This window comes from Xiphophorus hellerii, chromosome 22 (genome assembly GCF_003331165.1).
Source record: "Xiphophorus hellerii strain 12219 chromosome 22, Xiphophorus_hellerii-4.1, whole genome shotgun sequence".
Taxonomy (NCBI): Eukaryota; Metazoa; Chordata; class Actinopteri; order Cyprinodontiformes; family Poeciliidae; genus Xiphophorus; species Xiphophorus hellerii.
In genome coordinates this window covers 17541947-17566535 of record NC_045693.1, presented here as the reverse complement: position 1 = coordinate 17566535, position 24589 = coordinate 17541947, and the positions used below count along the sequence as shown (strand labels likewise).

At 36.1% G+C, this 24589-nt stretch overlaps 1 protein-coding gene across 8 annotated transcripts in view; it reads right to left on the bottom strand.

Annotated features, from left to right (window-relative positions):
* Positions 1-21922, bottom strand: part of LOC116713542 (protocadherin-15-like) — a 178426-nt gene extending 156504 nt beyond the window's left edge. For 4 of the 8 annotated variants that reach the window (XM_032553728.1, XM_032553732.1, XM_032553735.1 and 1 more), the window contains exons 1-2: positions 21418-21915; positions 20320-20410 (exon numbers count right to left, since the gene is read on the bottom strand). The gene's annotated coding sequence lies outside the window, so the exon portion shown is untranslated. Of the gene's footprint in view, positions 1-20319; positions 20411-21417 lie in introns of all 8 variants that reach the window. The other 4 variants (XM_032553731.1, XM_032553734.1, XR_004337888.1 and 1 more) reach the window with 3 other exon arrangements.
* Positions 21923-24589: the final 2667 nt, after the last annotated feature.

Below are 24589 nucleotides of genomic sequence, written 5' to 3'. Positions count from 1 at the left end.
TTTATTTTCCTCACACTGTCTGTCAGTTTCCATTATATTATTCATTGATGCATACTTTAAACAGCTTACAAACACCTGGGGTTGGGATGTTGAAAAAATGGAGAGCAGGCTTGTTCTATGGAAGATTTTTTGCATTAATGGGGATATTTTCCTGGATTTGATCAAATATGTAATTTTCCAGACGGAAGATGGCACAAAGAGAAATTCCAATGCAGAGTTCCCTGCATATTGCTGAAATTATATTTTACTGAGAGGAAATGATAGATTTGATGCTTAAATAGCTATGTGTGAGTTGGCATAGTCATGGTACGTCAGGTACATGTGTTGTTTATAATAACAATACAGAACTTATATAACAGGATATAACAATAAACAACAAAATGATGGAGCAGCAATATCCAGTATTTTCCTTTCTTTGGAATGTTTATTCCAAAGAGAGGTCTGTTAATCTCAGGGAGAAATAGTCAATTTTAATCTATTTTAAATTTGTCGGAAGACCTAGTTTAGCCAAGTCAATTAATATTTGTAACTTTAACTTGGACCTATTTGTTTTGTCAAGGCTTAGACCAACCAAAACTCCCTGGTCTAAAAGTTTGAACCTTAATATCTTAAACAAACAAGATGGTAAACAAAGCAAAAGTGCCAGAATCTATAAACTGAAATTCAAAGACGGGTTCATTTTATTCAACATTTTTAAGCTAATTTAATCTTTTTTTTAAATTTAAAGCAGAACTTTGACAGAGCACACTGTGGGAGAGCTGCTCATTACACAGGGAAGCTGCATTGTCGATAGACTGTCACAGAGGCAGATGTAGAATGGAATTTAATCTGTATAACAAAAATAATAATGTCATTATTGACAATAATGAAAAATGGTATAATTCACTTTGAAAGCTTCTGCACTTACATATACTTATTTGTGCAAATAAGAGTAAATTGCCATACAGCTCAGTTTGGAAATCACAGGACAAATTTGTGAAGAAATCTGTACTGCTTAACCTGGGAGAGAGCAACATATTTTAGTTTTCATGCAACTGGTTAGGCTTGCTAGTCCAACTGGAGCGAGGTCAGTCTCATTCAATACAACATTTATTATAAAATTCACAAATAATAAATGTGTGACATAAAGATCAATTCTCTGATATGTGGAAATGGAAACTATTAGAGGAGGAATAAAAGTCAAACACCACTCTGACCTGTTTGCTTTTCTCCCATTCTCTAAGAACCAGGAATGTAGTTAGAAACAGCTTTTCAAATCTTTCTCAGTATTTCCAGATGATCTTCTTTCAACTGTTTCAAAAATGGTCTGTTTGAAAAAGGCTGCACTCTAACATTACCATAAAAAACAATTAGACTATTTTCTTCCAAAAAATGTAAGCTCAACAGCAATAATATTGCTCTGTTTGCAAAAATAACCATGTGCAGCTTCTCCAGGCATTTTGCATAATTGTCCATCAGTCTGTAAAATTCAGCCATCAAGGATTTATTATCACTTCTCAAATCGCACTTCGGTCGGCTGCAAGTTGTTAGAGGATTGTGGTCTACCACTTTTAAATCTTCCTTACAGTGCAATGTAATTTACATCCGCGCATTCATCTGACAGTCTTCCAGTTTGTTTGGAGCCGTCAGAATTGTTAAACGAGCAGATATTTTTGAGCAAAGAAAAAATCTGATTGATCTTTCTCCTCCATGCATGCACAAAGTCATAAAAATTAATGAAAATGCATTTGAAAGTCAAACTGTCATAATTATTCGCAATTTGATATTAGCTATGTGACTCTGATTCCAATAAGCTTCTCTGTGTAGTGAAATTTTGGAGCTCCGTCTGAAACAGAAGCGTATATGCTCAAAGAGCAACATCAAGGAACACGCTGCACCGTTTGCATCGATACCTATCAACATTAGACATAAACAGAAATGAAGAGTCTGCCCAGGAGAGAAATGATACATGTTTACGACAGAACTGCACACATTATAAAGTCTCTAAGTATGACATATAGCTGTTAGGAAGAATGTGGGAATGCATAAACATATCTTGGATGTCTTCACAGATGATAGTATATGACCCAGTCATGGCCTAACCTCCCACAGTACTAATTTTGCCTCTTTTTTTTCCAATTCCAGCCTTTAGTAATGAGTAGCATTTATCACTGCAAAGAAGTGTCAGGTGCATACATGAGAAAAGGACAGCAGGGAGAAGGCAAAAGAAAATGGAAGGAAAACTAATTGTGCTTCTCCACTGCAGTGACAGGCTGGCCTGATGAAATTCACTACCTTAATCATCACAGTCAATAAGTTCTCCATAATTATACCCTCATGGTGTTTCTTTTTTTTTTAAATTATGCCTTAAAATGGACATAAGTCAAGGTCCAGCAGCTGGAACAGCAAAAGCAGACGGATAATTTTTTTCTTCTTCTGGACACGAGTCGCAGATTTTATCAGCTAAGCTGCACTGATACAGCTTGGTTAAGATTTGGAGGATCAAGGTTCTGAGCATCCACTGTCATTGTCGCTGCATGTTGACGATACGTCTGATGCTGCTACTTCCTTCCCACCCTCCTGTGATCACAAAGACTTGATGCTGCTGTGCTGCACTGTGTACTGCAGCTTCAGATTGGATTTCCCTACAAGATTGCTTGGGAGAGAAGCCATCTTACGGTTTAACACTTCAAAAGAAAACATGAGAAATGAGAAGGAAGCAAGAAAGCAAGAAAGTTTGAGAGAGAAAAAAAGAAAATGATAGACATCTCGGGAAAGGGAGCATAAAAATTTAGAAGGAGGAAGACTGGAGCTGCAAAGAAACAAAGGAGGGGAGTAGGTGAGGAAATATGAAAGAAATCTAAAGAGAGAGATAGTGGGTGAATGCAAGAACTTGCTTTCGCAACAGTTGAACTGCCAAGAGCTAGTATTTTCATACTGAAATAAATTGTTGATAGATAGACAGACAGACAGACAGACAGACGTAGGTAGGTAGGTCGGTCGGTCAGTAGGTAGGTAGGTAGGTAGGTAGGTAGGTGCACACACACACTGGGAGGGTGTGTGTGCACCCTACACACCCTCCCAGTGTGTAGGGTGCACACTGGGAATAACAGGATGAACTAATTCACACCCATACATGGACACAGACACATAAGATGTAAGTGAATCAGTAAAGCAACTGAAAAAAAAAAACATTTGTAGGAGGTTTCATCAGTTTTCATGTCGTTGTGTTAATGAATTTGGACCGTTTTAAAACTAACATGTGCCATGCTTTTGTTTAGAAACATAATCCACCCAGTTGTTTAAGTTATGTGGGGTTATTCTTCTTGCTGACATATACTTTTTGTCAGAAAGCACTGCTGCAGTGTATGTCACAACCAACAACAAACACAAGTTGTAGATTATGGTAAAAATACACACCCTATCTTTAATTTAAATTATGACAACTAACCTAATTTCACAACTGAAACAGGGACATCCGGTGAATGGAAAGGTCCAGCTGTGCCCCATTTTTACTTGCCTCAGGTTTGGATTTGTTTTGATTCAGGAACTCCAAAGCAAGCAGAACATTTATTTATTTATTTATTTATTGCATTGACCTCTGCACTAAACACTAATATTGTTCATAGACAAAAACAAATGCCTTAGTCTTATTAATTTGTTGAGATACATGTATCTAGACTTAAAGTGTTAGAACAGGGATTTCATTACCTACTGATAACTTGGAGGTGAACTATCCATTATCATTACAGCTATGTAGTAATACTGGTATGTGTTAGGTTACAGCAACAGTTCTTCAAAAAGCAAACCATAAAATAAACTTATGTTTTATTATTTATAATGTAGGAAATTCATTTTACTTGCTAAATGCTGTTACTGATGGATTGTTAAGTAAATCTGCAGATGGGCAGTTTTTTATATTTTCCATTAACCATCTGTGTTTTGTTTTGGCTTTCTTTAACAAATATACCAAGCTATCAATTGATGAAAACTACAAAATAGCAAAGGAGGGCATGGGAAGGAAATGACAGTTTTAATGTGTAAGTCTCAGCAGGAAAATGTAAATATCTATGAAATTAAGTTAGTTCCACATAATAATTCATACTTATGACTGACTAGCTAACTTTCCAGAGTTTGTAAACCAATATTTTTTGTTAACCTGCTCTTGTAATCAGATGGTCTGTAGTTAGTTGGTGTGAAGGCTGAGGATGCAGAGTAAAGGACTAAATGAAGGCAGATGATTCACTGTGGTAATCCAAGAAGGAAAAAGCCAAAAGAGAAGAAGAGTAAACAGATGGTCTTTGTGTAACAAAAATAATGCTAAGCATCATTAGATTATTCATTAACACATTGCATTCTTGATAAATCTTTTGTTTCTTATGACTCTAATTAGCTTGTGGTGCTCACAGTCTTATCGCCTTGGACACGTTTTGCTAGCCATTAAGTTGAGGGATTTGTTACAATCAGCAACTACCATGGCTAATGTTTCTAATGGCACACTGGAAACCACAAAACACTTGAGTACCAACAGCTTCATTCAAACACCTATTTTGGTTTTAAAAAGTCTAGATAAAAAAAGCCATATCTTTGCTTTTAGTTGTGGAAAATGTAACTGTAAGACGGTAACATTTATGTTTTTCTCTTTTAAAGCTTTGTTGAGACAAGTGATGCCTGTTTTTCAGACCCAAGACAACTCATTTAAAGCTGAAGTTCTCACATGGACTCGTGAAAACTACATCAAGTCATTCAGGCAGTGCTGATGATGGGTCAAAGAAAAACTACATCAAACTGTAAAAATTGCATCTGTCATTAAAAGATTCATTCTCGAATATCTCTCCAATATATGTCAAGTCTGTGTGAAAAAGGGACAAATAGTTTCTTAAACTTTTAGATTCAACACAAACTCTGCAGTACATGGTAAATGTTTTCTTGTTCATTTGAATAAAGATAATTACATTTTCTTTAGATTTCTGGGAAAATGTTAGGATTTCATAAAACTTGTATTATTACTCACATTTTTTTATACTGCAATAACCTCATAAAAAAACAAAGCACATCTTCTGTCAGTTCTAAGTTCATAATGTACATATTATTCTGTCTTTACCAGGTCCTAATCTTAAACAATTTTCACAAAGAATTCAAAAGTGAAAAATTTTGTGAAAAATAAAGTGCACTTCAAAAACCCTTAACACAAAAAAAGTTAAAACATTTGAATTAAAAAGGTTTAGTTTAGTTTTACTATAGCTATACACAATCAAAATGTTCATATGTAGATTATGTCACTATTTGCTCAAATACATGTTTTTAGTCAGCCTGCCTCTTGTTTTCCTTTCAACTTTTCAGGTGCCACAGCAAGACCAAGTCCGGTACTCTGAACTTCCACCCTATTGCATTAGTTATAAAACAACTGTAAACTGTAAAATAAGTTTCTCATTCATATAGCCTTAACTTTTCTTTTCACATCTTACAATTTATATGACAAAACAAGGCAACTGTAGGAAAACATAAAACATAACATACACGGATTAACAAATGCACAGAGTTGAAAGTGTGCAAAGGATTAAAAAAGTACCCATTAAAACACAGATCCTTTTGCTGAAGTTCTGTTACCCCTCTCCTAATAGTTACTCTTCTATATTTTTATTTAGGATAGTTCTGAAAGGTGACATTATTTATTTAATGTGTTTGTTTTGTGTTATATGTACAATCCACAAGAGATCCCATACACACTAAGGTCAGAATTACTCTGACCTTAGTCAGAATAAGCAAAACTGATTCCAATTGACAGAAAAAGTTAATTTTCCATCTTCCCCCTTACCTAAGAGTTCCTCATGAGATTTGGCTTGTTATATTCTGCTGATTACTAATGGTGGCTCATTACGCCAGTCACTGCCTACACCAAGATAACGAGCCATGGAGATGCACTTGATTATTAAAAATACAACAAAAAAACAATCCCTGGCCTGAGTTTGAATAGATTCAGTTTTTCTAACATTTACTGTGTTAAGAGCAAAGCTCAAACACTACACTAAAAATCACCACCAGTAGGGCCATTAGGAACCATAGCAAAGTCAAGCTTAAGCAAATAAAAACATTTTAAAATTGTGAAAATTCCACAGTCTGTTCTTGGTTCAGTACAGGCATTTCATCTGGCTGTGAAAACTAAGACAAAATCTGCACAGCTTCTATTCAAAGCTACGAATAATGTTTTCAATCAACACACCTGAAGCTGGCCAAAACTGGCAGTACAAGGGACTAGTTGGCCTGAACAGCTGTGCCTTGGCCAAAAACACAGCTTGACGCAAAGCAAGACATAGTTTATCATGGATAATATCTTGTGGTTCTCATGCAGCTGCAGCTGCATTACAAGGTAATTTATTAGTGTTGTCACACCGACAAAGCAGCGCCAAGCAGACACAGCTTAACAAAGACATCAATAAAATCATAAAAAAAGATCTATGCACTTGTTTATCCAGTGGTTGTAATTTTGAGAATATTGTAATATCATCAAGTGTGACATTATTTTGTATTACTTTAAAGCAGCACATTTACCATCAGTAAGCTCTACCACAACTTTTCTCAAAGCAGAAGGTTCAGATTAGAGGTGCTGCAATATAACAATAACAATTATAACAATGCATATTGCTAACACAGTGTCCAAAAAGCCATAGTTTTTCTTTTTTTACACCTCAAAAGTTAATTGCACCTGAAATTAACTTTGAATTGAATTGAATTTAAAACTGGTTTATTTCAGTTTTTTAATTCAAAATCTATTTTACATTATATAATCATCAAAATAAATGGAAATGCACGTCTTATGATTTGAACTGAGATACTAATTGAGTCAGATTTCTTGTTTATCACCATAAACCTAGAAACTGAATGTTTCATTTCTAAAATTAATTTTCTGTTCGAGCTAATGTGTTATTTGCTAAATAACATACGGCATAATGGAGAGAGGGTGGTGAAAAAAAGATTGAAAACAATTGTGGACAACAAACCTAATACATAAGAGTGTTTTAGCAGTTTATTACTATTTTCATTTAAAATACTTTCCTCTAAATGAATTCTTTCACTTTCACCAGAATCTACCTAACCCTAAGACCTCATTAAAGGCTTAAAATGCACCTTAAGAAATACATTTAATTAAAAAAAATAATTTTTTGCAGAGGACTAGCTAGTGCTGATCAGCAGTCCTCAGGCAGCAACAATGAAAATGCCAGCAGATCAATGTAATATTGCTGCAGAATTGGTGCCCTTTTCAAGATGGCAATTTAAGATAGACATTGTCAAAGAAGGACCAATCCAATTATCAGCAGCTTTATGAGCCTTCAATTTGCTGTTTCCAAGTTAATAATTGTGTCACAATTTGGCCTAAGTGGCTTAATTGTTTGGGACCCTGGCAGGAGTGAATTGGAAAAGAAATAGTAATCTAAAGAGTATAAAGTGTTACTAAAGGACAGATGTATTTTCTCTGTGTGAATATTTTATAGTAGAGCATAGAATGTTATTTTGATTCACAGTCAAGTTTTTACCCATATTATACTGGATTAACTTGGATTTTAGGGAGGGGAGTTTCTGTGAAAGTTTGCGATGTTTACTTACCCCTCCTTTTTACTCTGTGTGCAGCCCAGTGGGGTTATACTGAGCCCATGTGCACTTTAACAAGTTTTTCTTTGTGTGGTTTAGGAAATTGATGGTCTGACGGGACAACCCCACCACTTCCTCGCTGTCTGACCGTGACATTTTATTTTAAGACCACGGGAGGGTTAAGAAGACACGTTTTAAATTAATGAAGCAATGTAGATGAACAATTATCAGAAGTGAACAAAGAAAAACTACATCACATCACCTCACCATTTTGCCCATCACCCTGCAGATTTCACAAGATTATACACTTACAAGTCAGTTTATGTACAACTTTTTAACTTAACCAATAGCGTGATCAGAATTTGGTATAAACAGCATGGGAACATTGATCACCACTGCTCCAAGCTGGTTGTGTTAGTGCGCTGGTGCTGGACATATGGCCCCTAAGTCAATTCTCCAGAGCATGGCTTTAACCTCTTCTTTAACCAGATAGATTTGTCTCCATTATCAGAGCTTGTGCCATTCTTTGCCATTTTTTGTTACCACTCCATTGGTAATGCAAGCTGTGCTAAGGAATTTGATTGACAGCTGACTGAATTCTTTGATTGGCCTGTGATTTACAATTTCATGAATGAGTGAAGGCTGGACCTCGTGAACTCCAAACAACATTTCAACCACTGCAGTGGACTGATGGACATGGAGTCTGCTATCAAAGAGCTGCTCAGTGTGGAGAAGTGTAGTATGAGCAGCACAGGGAGCACATGCATCAACTTTAAGAGCAAAATGACCATGATTTTGCAGCTATGCAAGCAGCACACCTCTCTGAAAAACGCACACGCAAACGAGAAACAGCTCTGGTCAACACTCTGCAGGAGTTTCAGATCTTTGCCGGCTGATGAAAAACACCAGAACAACATTAATTTGCTGTGATATGCATATTTTCCTTTTTTGGGGGTTATTTTTTTCATTAAAGTTCATGTGTGAATATTGGTGAATATATTTTGACTACATTGCTTAAAGTGTCATTGAGGAAGTTTTGGATGAAGAAGCTATGTAGAGATGAAGAAGAGGAGGCTAGTTCTACTGAAGGACTGCAACCCTGTTTTTCTGAGTCATATAGTTCAGGAAGCAACAACGACTCTGACATTTCTGGGGACGAAGGGTCCAACAGTGAAGGGCTGGAGCTGGACATCTGTCACCTCCAAAGCACTGAATGGTAATGAATTGATCTGTGAACATAATAATTATTCATAGTTACTTTTGGTTTAATTCAAACAATCCATTTAGTGAAATAAATGGTTCAAGTTCTGGTTGTGTTCCAACATGTTCTGAGCATGGCATGGAACTAGAAGAGAGTGAAATTTCCTACAGTCAAAATGAATACTAATTGTGACCAAAAGCTTCAGATAAATCACATTTTTGTTGAAATCGCTCACAACTTCCTTGCTTCTGTGTACTCTGGCTTAGTTGTTTGTCAATCCCACCGGCAACAATTGATGCCGAGTATAAAACCCACATTTTCACTAACATAAATAACGTAACGTAATAATTCATAAATACCACATGTTAGGGAGGTCCAAGGATTGAAATGCATGCACTTATTTTGCAAGAAAAAATTTGGGATTAAACGGGATAACTTACCCTCATTATGTCACAAGATGGCGCCGTTGTTTGACCCAATTACTAAAGACGAAAACACTCTGCATTTATAGTATTCTGCAAGAAATGTTTATTATTAAACGTTTTAGTGTACACAGAATGAAAGCACGATAGTTCATTTGTTTAAATCATGTCAGTTGTTTTATTGTGTCAGGAACACTTTAAATCCAAAGGCTGTCATGTTGAAAACATAAAATAAAATAAACTGTCACAATACAGATAGATTCGTGATCTTGATCCTTAATCTTGATTATTTGACACCTTAGGCTGTTTGTCGTAAGGACAAAGTGAAATATCTGAGTTTATCTGAGTCTATTAAAACCACAACCTTGAGGTTCTCCATTGCCAAGTATCACTGCAACCGCAGCTCCTGCAAGCTCACAGCCCACCCACGTTTCTGCCCATAATATAGCAACATAACCATAATATTTCAATATGCAACAAAATATATAATACTTTATCGCAAACTAACTATTAAATTCTTGATTAATAAATATTATTTGAACAATCTTTGTACTAGTAAAACTCAACACTAATCTAAATCGCGTTCTCACTTTGCTGCTTTAGGTTGGTGTAACTATACCTACTGTGCAGTCAGCGCTGTACATAACGTTACTGAGCCAGCCTTTTTTCAGGCCTCAGTGACTATCGAGACTCCATTTTCCCGTCTGCACTTTTGAGAAACAATTTCACTTTAGCTGTCTAAATACACAGCTATCTATGCTGCTTGGAAGTGACTCAGACACTGCAGTTACAGTAATCATCTGTAGCATCAGCAAAAGATGCGATACCTTACTTAAAGAAAGTGAACAAGCTTGTGAAAATGCCACTCCAACATCTAAAACTTTCTTGAGACTAATGAGTAACCCATATAAGTAAGTTATGGTGAGAAACAGGAGTCCTTCGACCATATATGAAGAGAGAATTAAAGTTTCATATGTGTACATAAAGCTTTTGTGAAATGATTACTTTGTCGTTTAAAGAAATTACAAGAGTTTCTTCTTCAAGCCATGTTCTATAGAAGTAATATTATTTCAAATGAACTAGTGTAGTTATGATGAAACCTCATGAATCTTATGCTAAGTTTCTCATTTAGTTCCGTTTATAAGTTTTCTGTGTGGGAAAATACGGTATCGATCTGAGGACTCTGACTTAAGTGGTCTTCAGAGAAACAACTTGGGGGGGAGAAACTATCTCTGTGGTGGCTTGTTTTTGCAAAGTGCTCTGTAGCAAAAGTGTAAAAGTCTAAATGGTTCGTCTACAGGGCGAGTAGGGTCTGCAGAGACTTTCGGTGCCCTTTTTCTGACCGCAGACCTGTAGAAGACTAACATGAAGGGAAGGTCGGCCCTGCAGATCAAATTATTAGTTGCAGTCTAGTCCTGTCTTGTTTTGTGGACGAGCCAAGCAATATAGTGATGGACAAACACAGGACAGACTGAATAAATGGGAGTAGCGTAGTAGGGCAGGGATTAGAGTCCCGTTTGGGCCTTTTTCCAAACAGTGTCTAACACTACTCCCACAGCAGGCAAATGAAACCCAAATTTGATTTCATTTATTTATTTATGTTTGCCAGAATCCAAACCATTTCCGACGTTTTTTTTATGGCAGTCTGAATGGCCCAATTATTACTTTTTCAACCCATCTGATTTGTGTCTGTTCTATGTGTGGTAATAAGTCAGATTCATAACAAGTAGTTTTCAAAGTGTCTACAGTCTGAACATTTTATTTGATTTTTACTTAAGTGATGTAAGCAATGCATCATTAATTCTGCACTAGAAGAATCCAGATAAAGCTGGACATAAACAACGGTGTTGTGGTTCTGAAAAATCCAATATGCATCTTCCTCAGAGATCTTACGTCAAGGCAGGGGTCTAAAGAGAGGAGGGTTGTCAGTGCGTGGGGAGCTTTTGTGAAATGAGAAGCGTATAGGGGTTGGTGGTCAGGGTGAAAAGCTCACTTTGAAACCCTGCAGTAGAGGTCAAGTAATAGGTCATCTGGTATTCGGGAACTATTGGATTTTTGTGGTATTATAGCTACACATAACACTTTCCCCATTCATTTTGAACGTTAACTTTCTGAAAATACCAACAAAACATTACCTATAACAACATATCTATCAATTAGTTTTAATAACTACAAGGTTCATATCTGACAATTTGACAGTTCTGATTTATGAACACACTGTATGCTAAAGAACAGAGAGCTCTCTCAAACACTTTAGAAGTCTTGGATAAAAGGTATAGAAAAAAAACATAATAAATCATTGATGAACAACTTTTTACATCTATATCCACTTTAAATACTGATTCATCTTCTGTAAATGTCTAACCATCCTCTGCTTAATTAATCAAATTGCACACAGTGAATAAATAATAGATCTGTTTACTGCAAAAAAGCTTTGCTTTTAACGATGCTAGTTTCATTCAAGTGTTGAAGTGTATACATTTTCATAAAATTACTCCTTTGGCAAGGTTTGAATAATGCAGAATACGTGTTGATAAGCTTTCTTTATGATGTTCAAGGTGCTTATATGCTAAATAAGCTTTTCTTTAGGTGAACCATGATAAACCACATTCTATCAGTGTAGAGAGGACTATAAGGCGTTTTAGTTAGTGGCCATCTTTCAAAAATCTAAAGTCTTTCATATGTTTTAGCAGCTGTTGATGGTGAGGTTATTTCCATTTCATCAGATAATAACAGATTATTAACTTGCATTAGGGTTTTTACAGTGTTCAATGAAGAGACTGCAATGGAGAGGATGTATTATGACAAACCTTGTCTGGAAGTAATGATCGGTCACACAAAAGCAAAATTGCAACAAAGAGTCTGTATGCATGCATAGGTTTGTACAGGGTCTTAGAAAAACATTCATACCTCTTTGCCTTTTTGTACATTTTGTCTCATCAACTACAAATTTTAATATATTTTATCTTCTTTATCTTTCAGCTGAAGCATTTTTTGATTTTTATCTTGAAGGGTGCTTTATAAATAATCTTTTAATTGCTTTTCAACTTACCTATTTAGACTTCTGTATGATAAGCCATCACAAAGCAGAATAAAACAGAGAGCTAAAGGGACAAGACAGAGGAATTCCACAATTGTCTAAAAAGATCTGGAAACAAAACCTGACACTGACCTACTAGTAAATTTCCCGGACAGCTCTTAGATGTTCAATTACAGCAAAGTACGTATTTTTATTTAACATATCGGGTGATGTAAAATTTCTATATTTGTACTTAAAAGCCTAGGGTAAAGAAAAGAGTTAAATGAATTGCAACGGAACGGTTCTGCAAAAAGACAATCAATCAGATTAAAGCTAGAATTGGAAACATAAAAGCAACATGAGAGCATGTTTCACCTTAGGCTCCAAGAGGAACCTTCTGGAGTACAAGATTCACTTTAGCACTGTGGCTTAAAACTAAAACTGTAAAAGCGGAGCACATTTAACCAATATCAAGAAAATGAACAGTTTTTCTGATACAAGTTTGCTGTGCAGTGTATTTGTAGAGGACTAGCCTGTCAGTATATGAGGACACCTTCAGCAGCCATGAACAAGGGCTCATCCACAGAGACAAGCAGATGAATCTGCTCACTGGATAAACTGTCAAATATGATCAATGATTTACTTTTTAATTGGATGGTTTGTCCATGCTCTGTTTGGTAATGGTGGAAAAATAGAGAAAAAAAATAAATTCTGTAATTAAAAACTGACATGAGCACCACTGTAAGTTTCAGTGAATTTACTTGAATTGCCAGGTTTGTATGGCTGCTGTACAGCTTTACTGAGTTGTAATAAAACCTCCCACACGTTCAGGGTTTTATTAACAAATCCATCTAAAAGATACAGCCTCCATAATATGAGAGGTCAACATTTTAATCTAGAAAAAAATTATGTAATTATCCATTTGAATACATGGATCCTATACATAACATACACTTAGAAGAGAAAATGCATTTGTATGCAACAATGGAAAGCAAATGGATCCAGATAAACATGTTTGCAACAACATTTAACCTTTAACAACCTTGCTTTAACTTTACAAGGTTTTAAAGTTTTAATTAGATTTAGAGTCGGCGATAGTGTAACCACAGTGGAAGGTAAGAATGAGAAGACGTTCATCTTAAACCAAATTGTCTAAGCAGTTGTGCATAAAACAAAAACATTTTGTGACTGAAGAAATTTTGGGTGGCACCTGTAACAAGCCATCCAAAAGCTGCAGTACATTACTGAATTGATATGCTTTATATGATTATGACCTTTTTGATGCTAATTTGGGCTTCTGTGATTCCACAATTAGGTTTTATGTTACATGAAGTCATTATTAATTTCAAAAAGGATTATTTTGTGTCTCATTGTCCCTCCCATTGTGACAACATGTTTTGGAATACACCTAGGCCAAGTGTCAGAAAGTGAGATAAGTGAAAATCCTACGTACGTTCTGGGGTTTTTGGTTTCGGAAAGCCAGATAGTCATTATGCTGAGTAAATTTACTCTCGCACCTTACTTTTGATTAAAGCTATTCTGTTCCTCTATTATGTTATTGGTATCAAGCACAACTATCTTAGTATTAGGACAATTTTATTTTACAATGGAGCTTTGTAGACAAGAGCCCTGCCACTGTTGCAGAGTAGATCACTGTGGCTTGAATATTTAGAAATAGCTTGCTATATGAAAATCATGGACTGTCCTGTGGTACTTTAGTGGGGTTCCCTATTGACTCATAGATCTCCACAGAATTGCAGGTATTAGTGAAAGCAATAATGTAGTCGGTATCACATTTTTAGATGTCAAGAAAAATCTATTCATATATGTTTGGGTGTCTAAATTACAGTAGATAGATATTTTGTTCAGGCAAATAAAATTATCTTCCTTTTCTCACGTTAATACGTTTTGCGTGAAAAATATAACTAATTTTCTGCTAAATCATACTCACTCTATTAACTTGCTCTCTACCATGCTAACTCGTTATAGTACCACAGCAACATTATTGCCTTTCTTGTTAAATATGCTTGGATATTCTCCTGATGCCGTCATTAAAATTTCTAATTCCATTGGTAAGAAATGCATACTTTCAGGCTTTTTTTTCCCCTCCCGTTGCCATGGTGAATTGCGTTATCTGTTATTATGCCACAGTTTTTGTAATGCTGTTACTGTGTTGTGTTACTGGGACTCGGAGGTTATTTAAACCTGTTTTTTTTTTCATTGATGAAGGCGTGCGATGATGATGTGGATGGTGTTTTGGATCAGCGTTGCATAAATAAACTTCTGAAAAGGTCATTTTGACTCTTTCATTTTTTCAATGGATGTCTGCCAACAAAGTTGTTCAACCAAGCAAACAAGCCAGTTCAGATTCAGTCCTTCTACTTTCTCCTTCCTATGGCTATATCCCTTTGGCTGCAGAGATAAAGCTAAGATGAAGAGGTTTTATGGGGCATTTCTGCATTAGTTTTTCTCTGCTGATAATGGCTCTGCTAGGGAGACAGGACAGTTTGGGTCAACCCTGAACTATAGCTGGAGCATTGATGAGAGGATGCTAAAAATCCCCAGAAATTTTATTTCACTCATCTCCTCCTGCTTGTCATATTTCCTGTTAACTTTGAAATACATTGCAGGAGTTCTGCATTTTCCTTTGCAAACAAAACATTTAAAGCCAGCCGTCCAGGCTGAACGCAAAAGGTTTATACAGAGTTTACATTCAAATGTAAGAACCTTTTTGGAAATATTCAAGGGCTTTTGCTTTAGAATCTCCTCAAATATGGAAGAAAGAGAGATGCTCTCATCATAGCCTTTTTTAAGAGTGTTTAAATGGTAAAATTAAAATAGTTTTCATCGTTTATGTTCTGACACAAATTAAAGTGATTGCGACTGCAAATCCTTATCCCACATTGCCATCCAGATAGCACATGATTAGGGCCTAATCTTAAAGGATTCCAAATGATATGTTCTTGAGCCCTGTTAAAACTACAGGCAGATTATAGTTCTAAAACAGCGCAGTAAGCCGACATCATCATTCACAACTTCTCCTTCTGTTTGCTGATTGGCCTGGTCAAAAATCTGCTGGAGATTTTTCAACTTTTTCAACTAATTCAACTGGAAAAAGCCCAGTTTGTGCTTAGAAGCAAGACTTTTTTTTTCCAAGAGGAATTGCACAGAAAGGCAATAGCCAGGGTAGGTACAAACTGACACATGAAACATTTGGGTATATTGGCACCATTCCACATCCTAAACATCTGGATATGAAATCCTTAAGGGCTTAAATAATCAGCATGGTGCAGCACACCAACAAATTACCTGCATAATATAATCAAATGCTGTGCGTCTGCCTGCTTTTTAATAGTAGGATTAATAATTGCAGATTAAAACTAAAAATATTGCCCCTGCTTTAAAATATGCAGTGCCTTTGGCAGAATACTTTTTTTTTTCTTTCCCAGCCTCAATGCTTCATGTTTGAGTGCGTTAAAGTCTGTATGCAATCACTTGGGGGTTTCAGTTGAGTGCTGGCAGGTTGACAGTCTGTGAGCGTGAGGACTGCACTGACTCTGCAATCCCTTTTCTCGCCACATCCATCAGCAGAGATCCTGTCCAGGAGTTTGAATCCAAATATATACACAACCAAACAGCAATCATCAAAAACAGCAAACTATATTTTGAATAGATATTTCACAAACATTCATCACCTTAAGTAATGAAATGTTTAGACAAGTCTTTATATGCGCAGCCCTGCATCGCATACCAAGTGAACATGACTGTGTCCAAGTTCTGCTCTTTCTTAAGATGAACAGAGAGAAATATTGCAAAGCAATTAATAGAATGAAATGAATTTGCAGTAGATCTGTCACAGCAGCTGTGAGATTCTTGCATCATATTAAAGTTGATGACCTTTTCAAAGAGCTGCTAGGATACTTTCTTTTGTACTTTAGCTTACTAACTAGATAAATGTTCTGAATTTTCTACTCTTGCTCAGATTAAACTCACATTGTGAAACTGTGTTTTCTCTGTTCCAATGAGAATTTTCTACCCAAACATCTGGCAACAACCTTCAAGAAATAAAAACAGGAAACAAAAAACGAGATCTGACATGACTTCTGCAAAGTGGGAAGCTGTGACCTGCACGCTTATTGTGCACAGCTCATGTCTTTAATATTCCACTTCGAGAAGACTATAGCCATCAAAAACAAATTAAACACACAGCCAAGAAAATAAAGTGCATATTTTACCATAAACTTGTAATTCAGTTCAAATGAATTTCATGAGGTCATGCTGAATAACAGGAAGGTAGTCCCATCTTTTATCTTTCCTCCTGTATTTTTGCACATCTGGGCTTGTGATTTCTTGCAAAAAGAAATTATACTTTATACTAATTGAGAACTTGCGGAATGCGGAGAATAACTTTAACAATAGCAAGAATTAAATCAAATACACAGGGTTTTATGTCTGACATAAAACCTTGTGTATTTATGCCAAACATAAACACACACACATTAAAAAGCAATGTATCGCTTTTTAATGTAAGCAATACATTTCAAAAATCTGCAATTTTTTCCCTAATTATATGTTCATGACGAAGGGACTGAACTTTAGCAGTGTAAATAATCATGACATAGTTAATATATATGCATTTCTTGTTTTACTTATTTCTGCTTTCTGCTTCTAGCAATTCTATATCATTATTACTCTATCTGTTTTAATTATTTTATGTGTTAAAGATATAGCCAAAGTTACACTTTTTTGTCTTCTGTTATTCAATTCCTGTTGTCTGCAAATAAGTCTTAGAGACAACAGGAGTTTATGTTTGATACTCATCTGATAATTGTCAATGCTGAATTAAAATAATAATAAAGATTCGTTATTAGTACTGCTTTAGTAATCCTAAATAGGGAATATTCATTTAAACCCATTCTGGTAGGGTTTTTTTTTTTTACGAAGTAGGAACTATAACACATTGCTTTGGTTGAAAATCTGGTTTGGTAGGAGTCATGGCTACTCTTGCATCATATTTAGCTAAAAAAAAAAAAGACTGCCAGAGTAGTTTCTAAGGAGGAGGTTCTCGATACTCTAAAAATAGAAAGCTTGCAGAGAGGTTTCAGATTTTTTTTTTTAAAAATGGTTTTGACTTATATAAGAAATAGCAGAAATATTGTCCGGGTTGATCCTTTCGTGGTAGGAAAACTGATCAGTTCCTCCCTCCTTCAATGCAAACGATCAAACTAAAAACGACACTTGTTTTTGTGTGTGTGTTTTTTTCCCCCCGTTAATCAAAGCATGAGGCCGGCCTCTCTAGGAGGAGGACCTGAACAAAAACATAAATAATAGCTCATCTACCATCTCTAATCATTAGCATCACTTTAGGTCATTAACAACATGCATCATTTTGCAAATGATTAAACTGTCAAATAATTAATAGACTTCAACAGTGGGTCAAACCCACAACTCAGCACTGCTGTGTTAAATTAACCCAAAGCTGGACCGGTCCACATTGCACTCAAGATGGATCGTTCCTGTGGGTTATTTAAAGCCCACCTGTTTTTAATGTTTACTCTAATATGTAAGAAAAATACAACACAAATTCTGTTTACCCTATGTACTCCACTTGTTTCAAAGAAACACATTTGAGTTATTTATGATATCTTATTCAATATCAAAACATTCCATGGTGTTCCCAAAACAAGGCCTCTTTCTAAGTGGAAAACACTTTAGCCAGACTTTAAATTGTTTTGCAATGATTCTAGCGAAAAAGTCTATTTATTTTTAAGCATTTTATTGTACTGTACACAGAGTTTTATGAATTGTAAAAACACATTATTTTGTACCATTTTGTTTCACTTATAGTAAAAGTGTTTATCCTATTACATATAGGGAGGGAAAAATCATTTCTTTCACTGGACCAAAAAGTCCTTTTCAGTGGTAAATCTACTACCACTCAGTGGGGAAGTAATGGGCCGTGACTGTCTGCATTTACACACTTCTGTCGACCAACTTTGTTCAACATGCACCAAAAACACTACATTTCTCATCTTGTGGAGAGTACGGCAGACGGAGATGCTGACGGCTAAAAGGGGACAAAGGAGACAATTAAAAAGGTTTGGGATTTATGTGAAGCAACGCAAAGTACTGGGTGAATGGAGCGCTTTTAAAATTTTTATTTCGGTTTAACTGAGGTTTTCCCATAAACTTCAAAGCATCAGGGAAGTAATTTTCACTCTTGGTTTGTTCATTTTTCAAAGTTAACCTTATTCTGTTGAGTAAAGGTTCCTCCCTACACATCCCCTTGCACTTGACATGTTCAGTGTTCTCCGTTAGACTTGATTCATTAAATATTTTCACATAAAAGGTCAAAGTGAAGAAAAAAAACTGCATGGACTAGGAACCACAGGAGCCATTAGAAAAAAAATAAAATAATCTGATACGGCGACTTCTACAATACTTTTATCTCGGTCTTCTCTGTGCTGCAGCACAAGAAAACTCACAAGCCATGCAATGACAAGAACATGCACCAAATGAATCTACCTCAGACTAAACTGCTAAAAGGTTTTCAGATTCATGACAGAAATAACATATAGCAAATTTAAGCCCATCTGTCAAGCTCCCTCTGTCAATTACAAACAATTACAGATGAAAAAGTGTTAAATTTCCCCTGAGGTATGGTTTAGTCATTTTCTTTAACGGGAGGCGGGGAGGTGGTACTAAGTAAAATCAACTTTTTGAGCTTTATATGATGTTATAATGTTATTCCTTCATCAACATCATACCCAGAGAGTTGCTTTGAGTCTTTGATGCATATTTGAAGAAATCTTCAGTGGCAGTCATTCAGGGAAGCCTAAACACCTGCTCATACAACGCTCCACCTATTTACCCAAAGCTCTGTCAGCTCCCAGCCGACCTTCTGCCCCAGAAAGCACCACTCCCCACTCCTCCCCCACACAGCTCCATATATAGCATGTGTATTTTCATAAACTCCAAAGTATAACAAAAATAATGTGCTGTGCACACTGACAACATTTTAGTGCTATTTTAAATATAGAAATAAAATGAAAGGCAAACCGAACAGAGGACAAAAGTGGACATGTTGTTTTGTCAGAAGCAAAAAAAAAAAAAAAACAACAAAAAAACGTCTGCAACAAGTAGCCAATGATTTGACCCTTCTTAAACAGACTAAAATTTTTTCCTCCTCCACAGAATGTGTCTCTCAATATAAAAAGAAATGAGCGAATACTCTGCGTCAGCTGTTGATAAATAACTTTGTGCCAGCTAAAACATAATCAATCATGTGGTAATTGTCAAATAAGAAGCTTAGTGGTTTTAGTGAAATCCAAGTGGTGACATTTGAGCATTTCATATAATTACGAAGTCTGTAAAGGTAAAACTGTGTTTAGGATTCAACCTCAGCTTTCAATCTACTTTTTAAAACCAAAAAAATGGTTCTATCACTCAAAATAACAGTACAAATCACAATCAACAAACACAAGGACTGCACAGATCACATCTTCATTTTATGCTACTAAATACATGTATAACTTAGATAGAATGAAATAGAAAACTACACTTTTAGTAATACACTGCAATGCTGTTTTCAGCTGTTTTGATTCATGTACGTAATTTTACGTGGGCAAACAATGAATCAAAATTCATTTATTTATTAATTTTCACGTATATTTATTTACATGCTGGCTTTTAACCCCTTTCTAAAGACTACCCCACTGAGTGAGCCACGACAATGGGCTGCCTATGGAGCGGGACTCAGGCAGAATATAAATGGACTCTGACTGGCCTGAGCCACGCTGCTCTTCATCTCTCATTTCCCAAATGTGTGCCTCTGGAAAGAACAGGCCAACCCTAGATTGAGGAAGACATCCTGCAGCAGGGCTTTTTAAATATTCCCCACACATTTCTAAACTGTTGCCCAAACGTTGCAAGCGGTAGTACACACACACGCACACGTATATATAAAAAATAAATAAATAAATATATCATAAGTGAGAGCAGAGCAGAGCAAGCCAGACGATATGGGAGAAAACAAGAGGAAAGAATTTTAAACAGATCCCTCAAATATTATCTAATTGGATCATGTGGCTTTTCCCTGATTCACTCACTGTTAGAAGCACTGTGCACATGCTCCAGGAGACAACATCAGCATGACTGTGTCCAGCCAGATGAAAGCTTGCCAACCTCCAACAGCTTGCCCTAACACAAATAAAGTCAAATTAGAACATGTGGCACACTGGGGAAATAATAATAAATATAAGGGGCTCTAAGAAGCTCAAACAGAGCTGATCTTATCAGTCTGAGCTGGTAGTGGGTTTACATTCACAAAATCTTGCAGGTAAGTTAGGTGAATTTATGTAGTTTTTTTTTTTTTTTCTCGTCATACTGCTACTCAAAGAAGTTTTACGCATTCACCCAAATACACACAAATTCATACACATACTCAGATCGGTAGGTAATTTGGGTATAAGTCTCCAGAGGGGCATGAAGATGTGGCAGGAGGAAGATGGAATCAAACCAGCAACTGTGAGATCACTATTCTTCCCGCTAAGACACAGTTATTCTGAATGCAATAATTTTTGCAATATGAACCACATGAAAAATCAGCAGTCTACTGAGTTTATACTTGTAATAATATTCTGGCACTAATTATGAAAGCGTATCAACTCTTGTTTTTTAAAGTATAAAAGGAACGTAGCCTGCTAATCAATCTGGCTAAAGTCACATTTTCCTTGCAGCATGATGTCTCCGTTTACAATTTTCTGAAAACATGACATCTATTGCAGTGTGGACAGTTGAAAATGATGCCACGTCCAAATCACATTTGTTAGTGGAGAAGGTGAATTTTCATGTGAGTTGGTAACCCGGCTCAGAGAAGAGGCAGGACAAAACATCAACTGCATAGCCACTCTGAACATTCATACATTCTACAAATTATACAGATATGGACGTGCAGAATCTAGAATGCGTTCAGCTTCCCTGGCTAAAGTTGCACTATGCTTTTTAAGGATGAGCTCCACTGTTGCATCTGCAAGTTTTGCACATAAATGCAATAGCACAAATGTGTAGCTTGGAAGAGCGAAAAAAACAACAACCACATAGGCTTTTTTTTTTAAACTTAATTTCTCTATCCAGCACATTTTCATATATTAAATTTACACAGCTTTTAAGAAAACTAATCAGTGACTTAAATGATCCTCTCTTACCTTACGGGCGCAGCCGCTATATTCCAAGTCATCAAAGGTCATTGCGCAAATTTTCAGAGGACAACACGCAGTAATAATGAGAAGTATGTTTGACTGCACACGACCTAATCCCGTTCTCGGTGTCCTTCAGACGTCGTCAACCCAACATAATCTTCAATCCGAGGGGATCGCAGCTCTGGCTCTCACAAACTGTGATCTCCCCCCACTTTAAGCGTGCAGTTCACTTTCTCCTCCGCAGATGACAAAGTTGTCCATGTTCATGTCTTTTTTTTTATTTTCTCTTTTTAAAAGCAGAGGAGCAGAGCGACCAAATGTTAACGTTTTCCAGTGCAAATGAAAACAACAATAAACTACTGAGATATCGGTCCTTATATCTATTGCCCACTCCCCGTTGCTGATGGGTGGAAAATCCGACTACCCGCTAAATGGATCCATACATCATCCAGCCGCGATGTGGAGACGGTCAGAGACATAAAGCGAAATCTCCCGGTGTATTTATCGACAGCTTGGGCTGGCTGGACACCCACCACCTCATTTCTTGTGCTTTGGCGCCACCCAAAGTTAAACTGAAGCTTGGGATTTCCATCATAATTTATGCTAAATTTATCACCTCCCAATTGATAAATTTCTCTCTCTCTCTCTCTCTCTCTCTCTCTCTCTCTCTATATATATATATATATATATATATATATATATATATATATATATATATATACAGTATGTCTGGGGTTTCATTTCAAGTTACAGGTCAACACTACATTATGGCAGTTTTATTTTGAATTAAGTTCTGTAGAAATGTTATAATTTTTACTCTGACATTTTTGTCTCAACAGGACAAATGCAATTGAACTTTTGCTTTTATGCCACCCCACAGCTGTTTCCTCGCCCTTTTTTGTGTTTGTTTCGTTCTGCAAAGTCCTTTTGTCATCTTCAGACTTCAGATCTTCTTCTACAGACCATTTGTTACTCCGATTTACAATTTTCACTTCAGCTTAAAAGTGAAGTCCGGTTTTCTCTTCTCCTGGTAAGTTAACAACCTTTGTGCTAAATGTATTTTTTATGAACTGACCACCAACAAAATACTTTGTTTTTCTCTCTTTTTTTGTTGTTCTCGTGTTTTTTGCTTGACTGACCTAGAAGCAGCTTCTTCTTATTTTACAAGTAAGACCTGAAATTTGCTCTATTGAGAAACATTTATTCAGAATTGTTCATCCCTGTTGTCTTTCTTTGAGGTGATAATAGTGTCACCTTGATCATGTAGTTTCAACACATGAGAATGTGTTGGTAGTTTACATGTTTCCTGACCTTGATTGAAAACACCATGACCTAACTCTAATTTGTGTGTTACCCTTTCATCAAACCGTGCCACTTCATTTATTTTGATGTTAGTGCAATGTATTTTAACATAATACATTGCAATGCAAAATTATTTATATTTATTGAACGTTTTGCTGAAGATCTGATGTTGTTGTACCATCTTTCCAGACCACTCAGGTCTTCTGGTTATGGCCTGCTCTGCATCCCAAGAACTTAATATGAAGAAGACACATTCAGCTTCTATACACCACAAATCTGGAACAAACTTTCAGAAAACTGCAAAACAGCTGAAACACTGAATTCCTTTAAGTCAAGGCTAAAACTCCACCTGTTTAGGAGTGTCTTTTAAACCATGATAAATGAAGCACTGACCAGCTTATTCGTGTATTGATGATTTTGATGGTGGCACTTCTCATTTGTTGGCCGCATGTTGTTTTAATGACTACCTATTCTTGTGTTTTTATGATGTAAAGCACTTTGAACTGCCTTGTTGCTGAACCGTGCTATACAAATGAGATTGATTGCTTTGGTTTGGTCATGATACAACAATAGATTTAAATGCTGAATTGTGAAGTGGAAGGAAAACAGCACATAGTGTTCAAATTTTATAAGAGAAAGTGTCTGAAAACAGTGGGTTGCATTTATTTTCATTTTCCCTTAAAACTTTGCAGAATTGCCTGTTTGTTTAATCATATCTGCTACTATTCTAGGATATATTTTACTAGCTTAGCACATATATAGTACAGACTGAATTTTTATCATACTTTTCTATGCAAAATAGTAAATAATACATAAATAATTTTAAACTCTCAATTGGAACTGAGTCAGAACTGGGCCATTCTGACAGATGAATATACTTTGATGTTAACCATGCTATTGTAGATCAAGGCTGTATGTTTAGTCTTTGGCAAACTTCCGTCCCACTCTAATAGACTTTGATAGCCTCTAACAAACTTTTTTCCAGAATTGCCCTGTATTTAGCAAATGCCAGGCAAATGGCCTGTCAATGGCAAATGTATACTTGGACTTGGATTGCCTTTTCTTTCACTACTGAAGAGAAGCAACCCCAGGGCATGATTCTGCCACCATCATGTTTCACATTGGGGATTTTGTATTCAGTGCAATGTGCAGTGTGAATTTCAAACAACGCACATACTAATTTGCATGTAGCTTAACTACAATTGCACAATTCTGGTCTCATGTGACAAGAGGACCTGGTTCCATGTCCCACGCATGACTTGTGGCTTTCTTCATTCCACTCTTGCGTAAAGGCCACATTTGAGGAGATCATGACTAATAGTTGTTGTTGTGACAGATTATCCCATCTGAGCTGTGAATTTCTTGAGTTCCTTCAGAGTTAGTCTTACCATAGTTCTTTGATAATTTCTCTTATTGCCCAGGCTGTTATTTGGATGGTCCTGTTTTGTTAGGTTTGAAGTTGTGCCATACTCTTTGGATTTTCTGCTAAAGGAGCAAAGGGTATTATTTAAGCCCTTCAAAACTGGGTTTATAATCAATATTTGCTTTATACTTCTCTGCAGCTTCATCCCTGTACTGTGTACATTACTCTTCGTGATGCTTTTTGTTCACTGCAATCCCCACAAAAATAAAATAATAAATAAATTCTGTTTGCAATAAATAAAAAAAAAGAAACTGATGAATACTTTTATCAGGCACTGTATTATCAGTGCAGGGATTTTTCTCCACCTAAGCAAGAAGAAGAAGAATCTTGTTTTTTCTTCTGTAAAAAAGATAGTTTTACCCTATTTTAAATCAAACAGTATTTTTTAACAACTTAGCTCCCCTCTATTGAACTGACTGACTTTACATTGTCTCCAATATATTAGTGATCGAC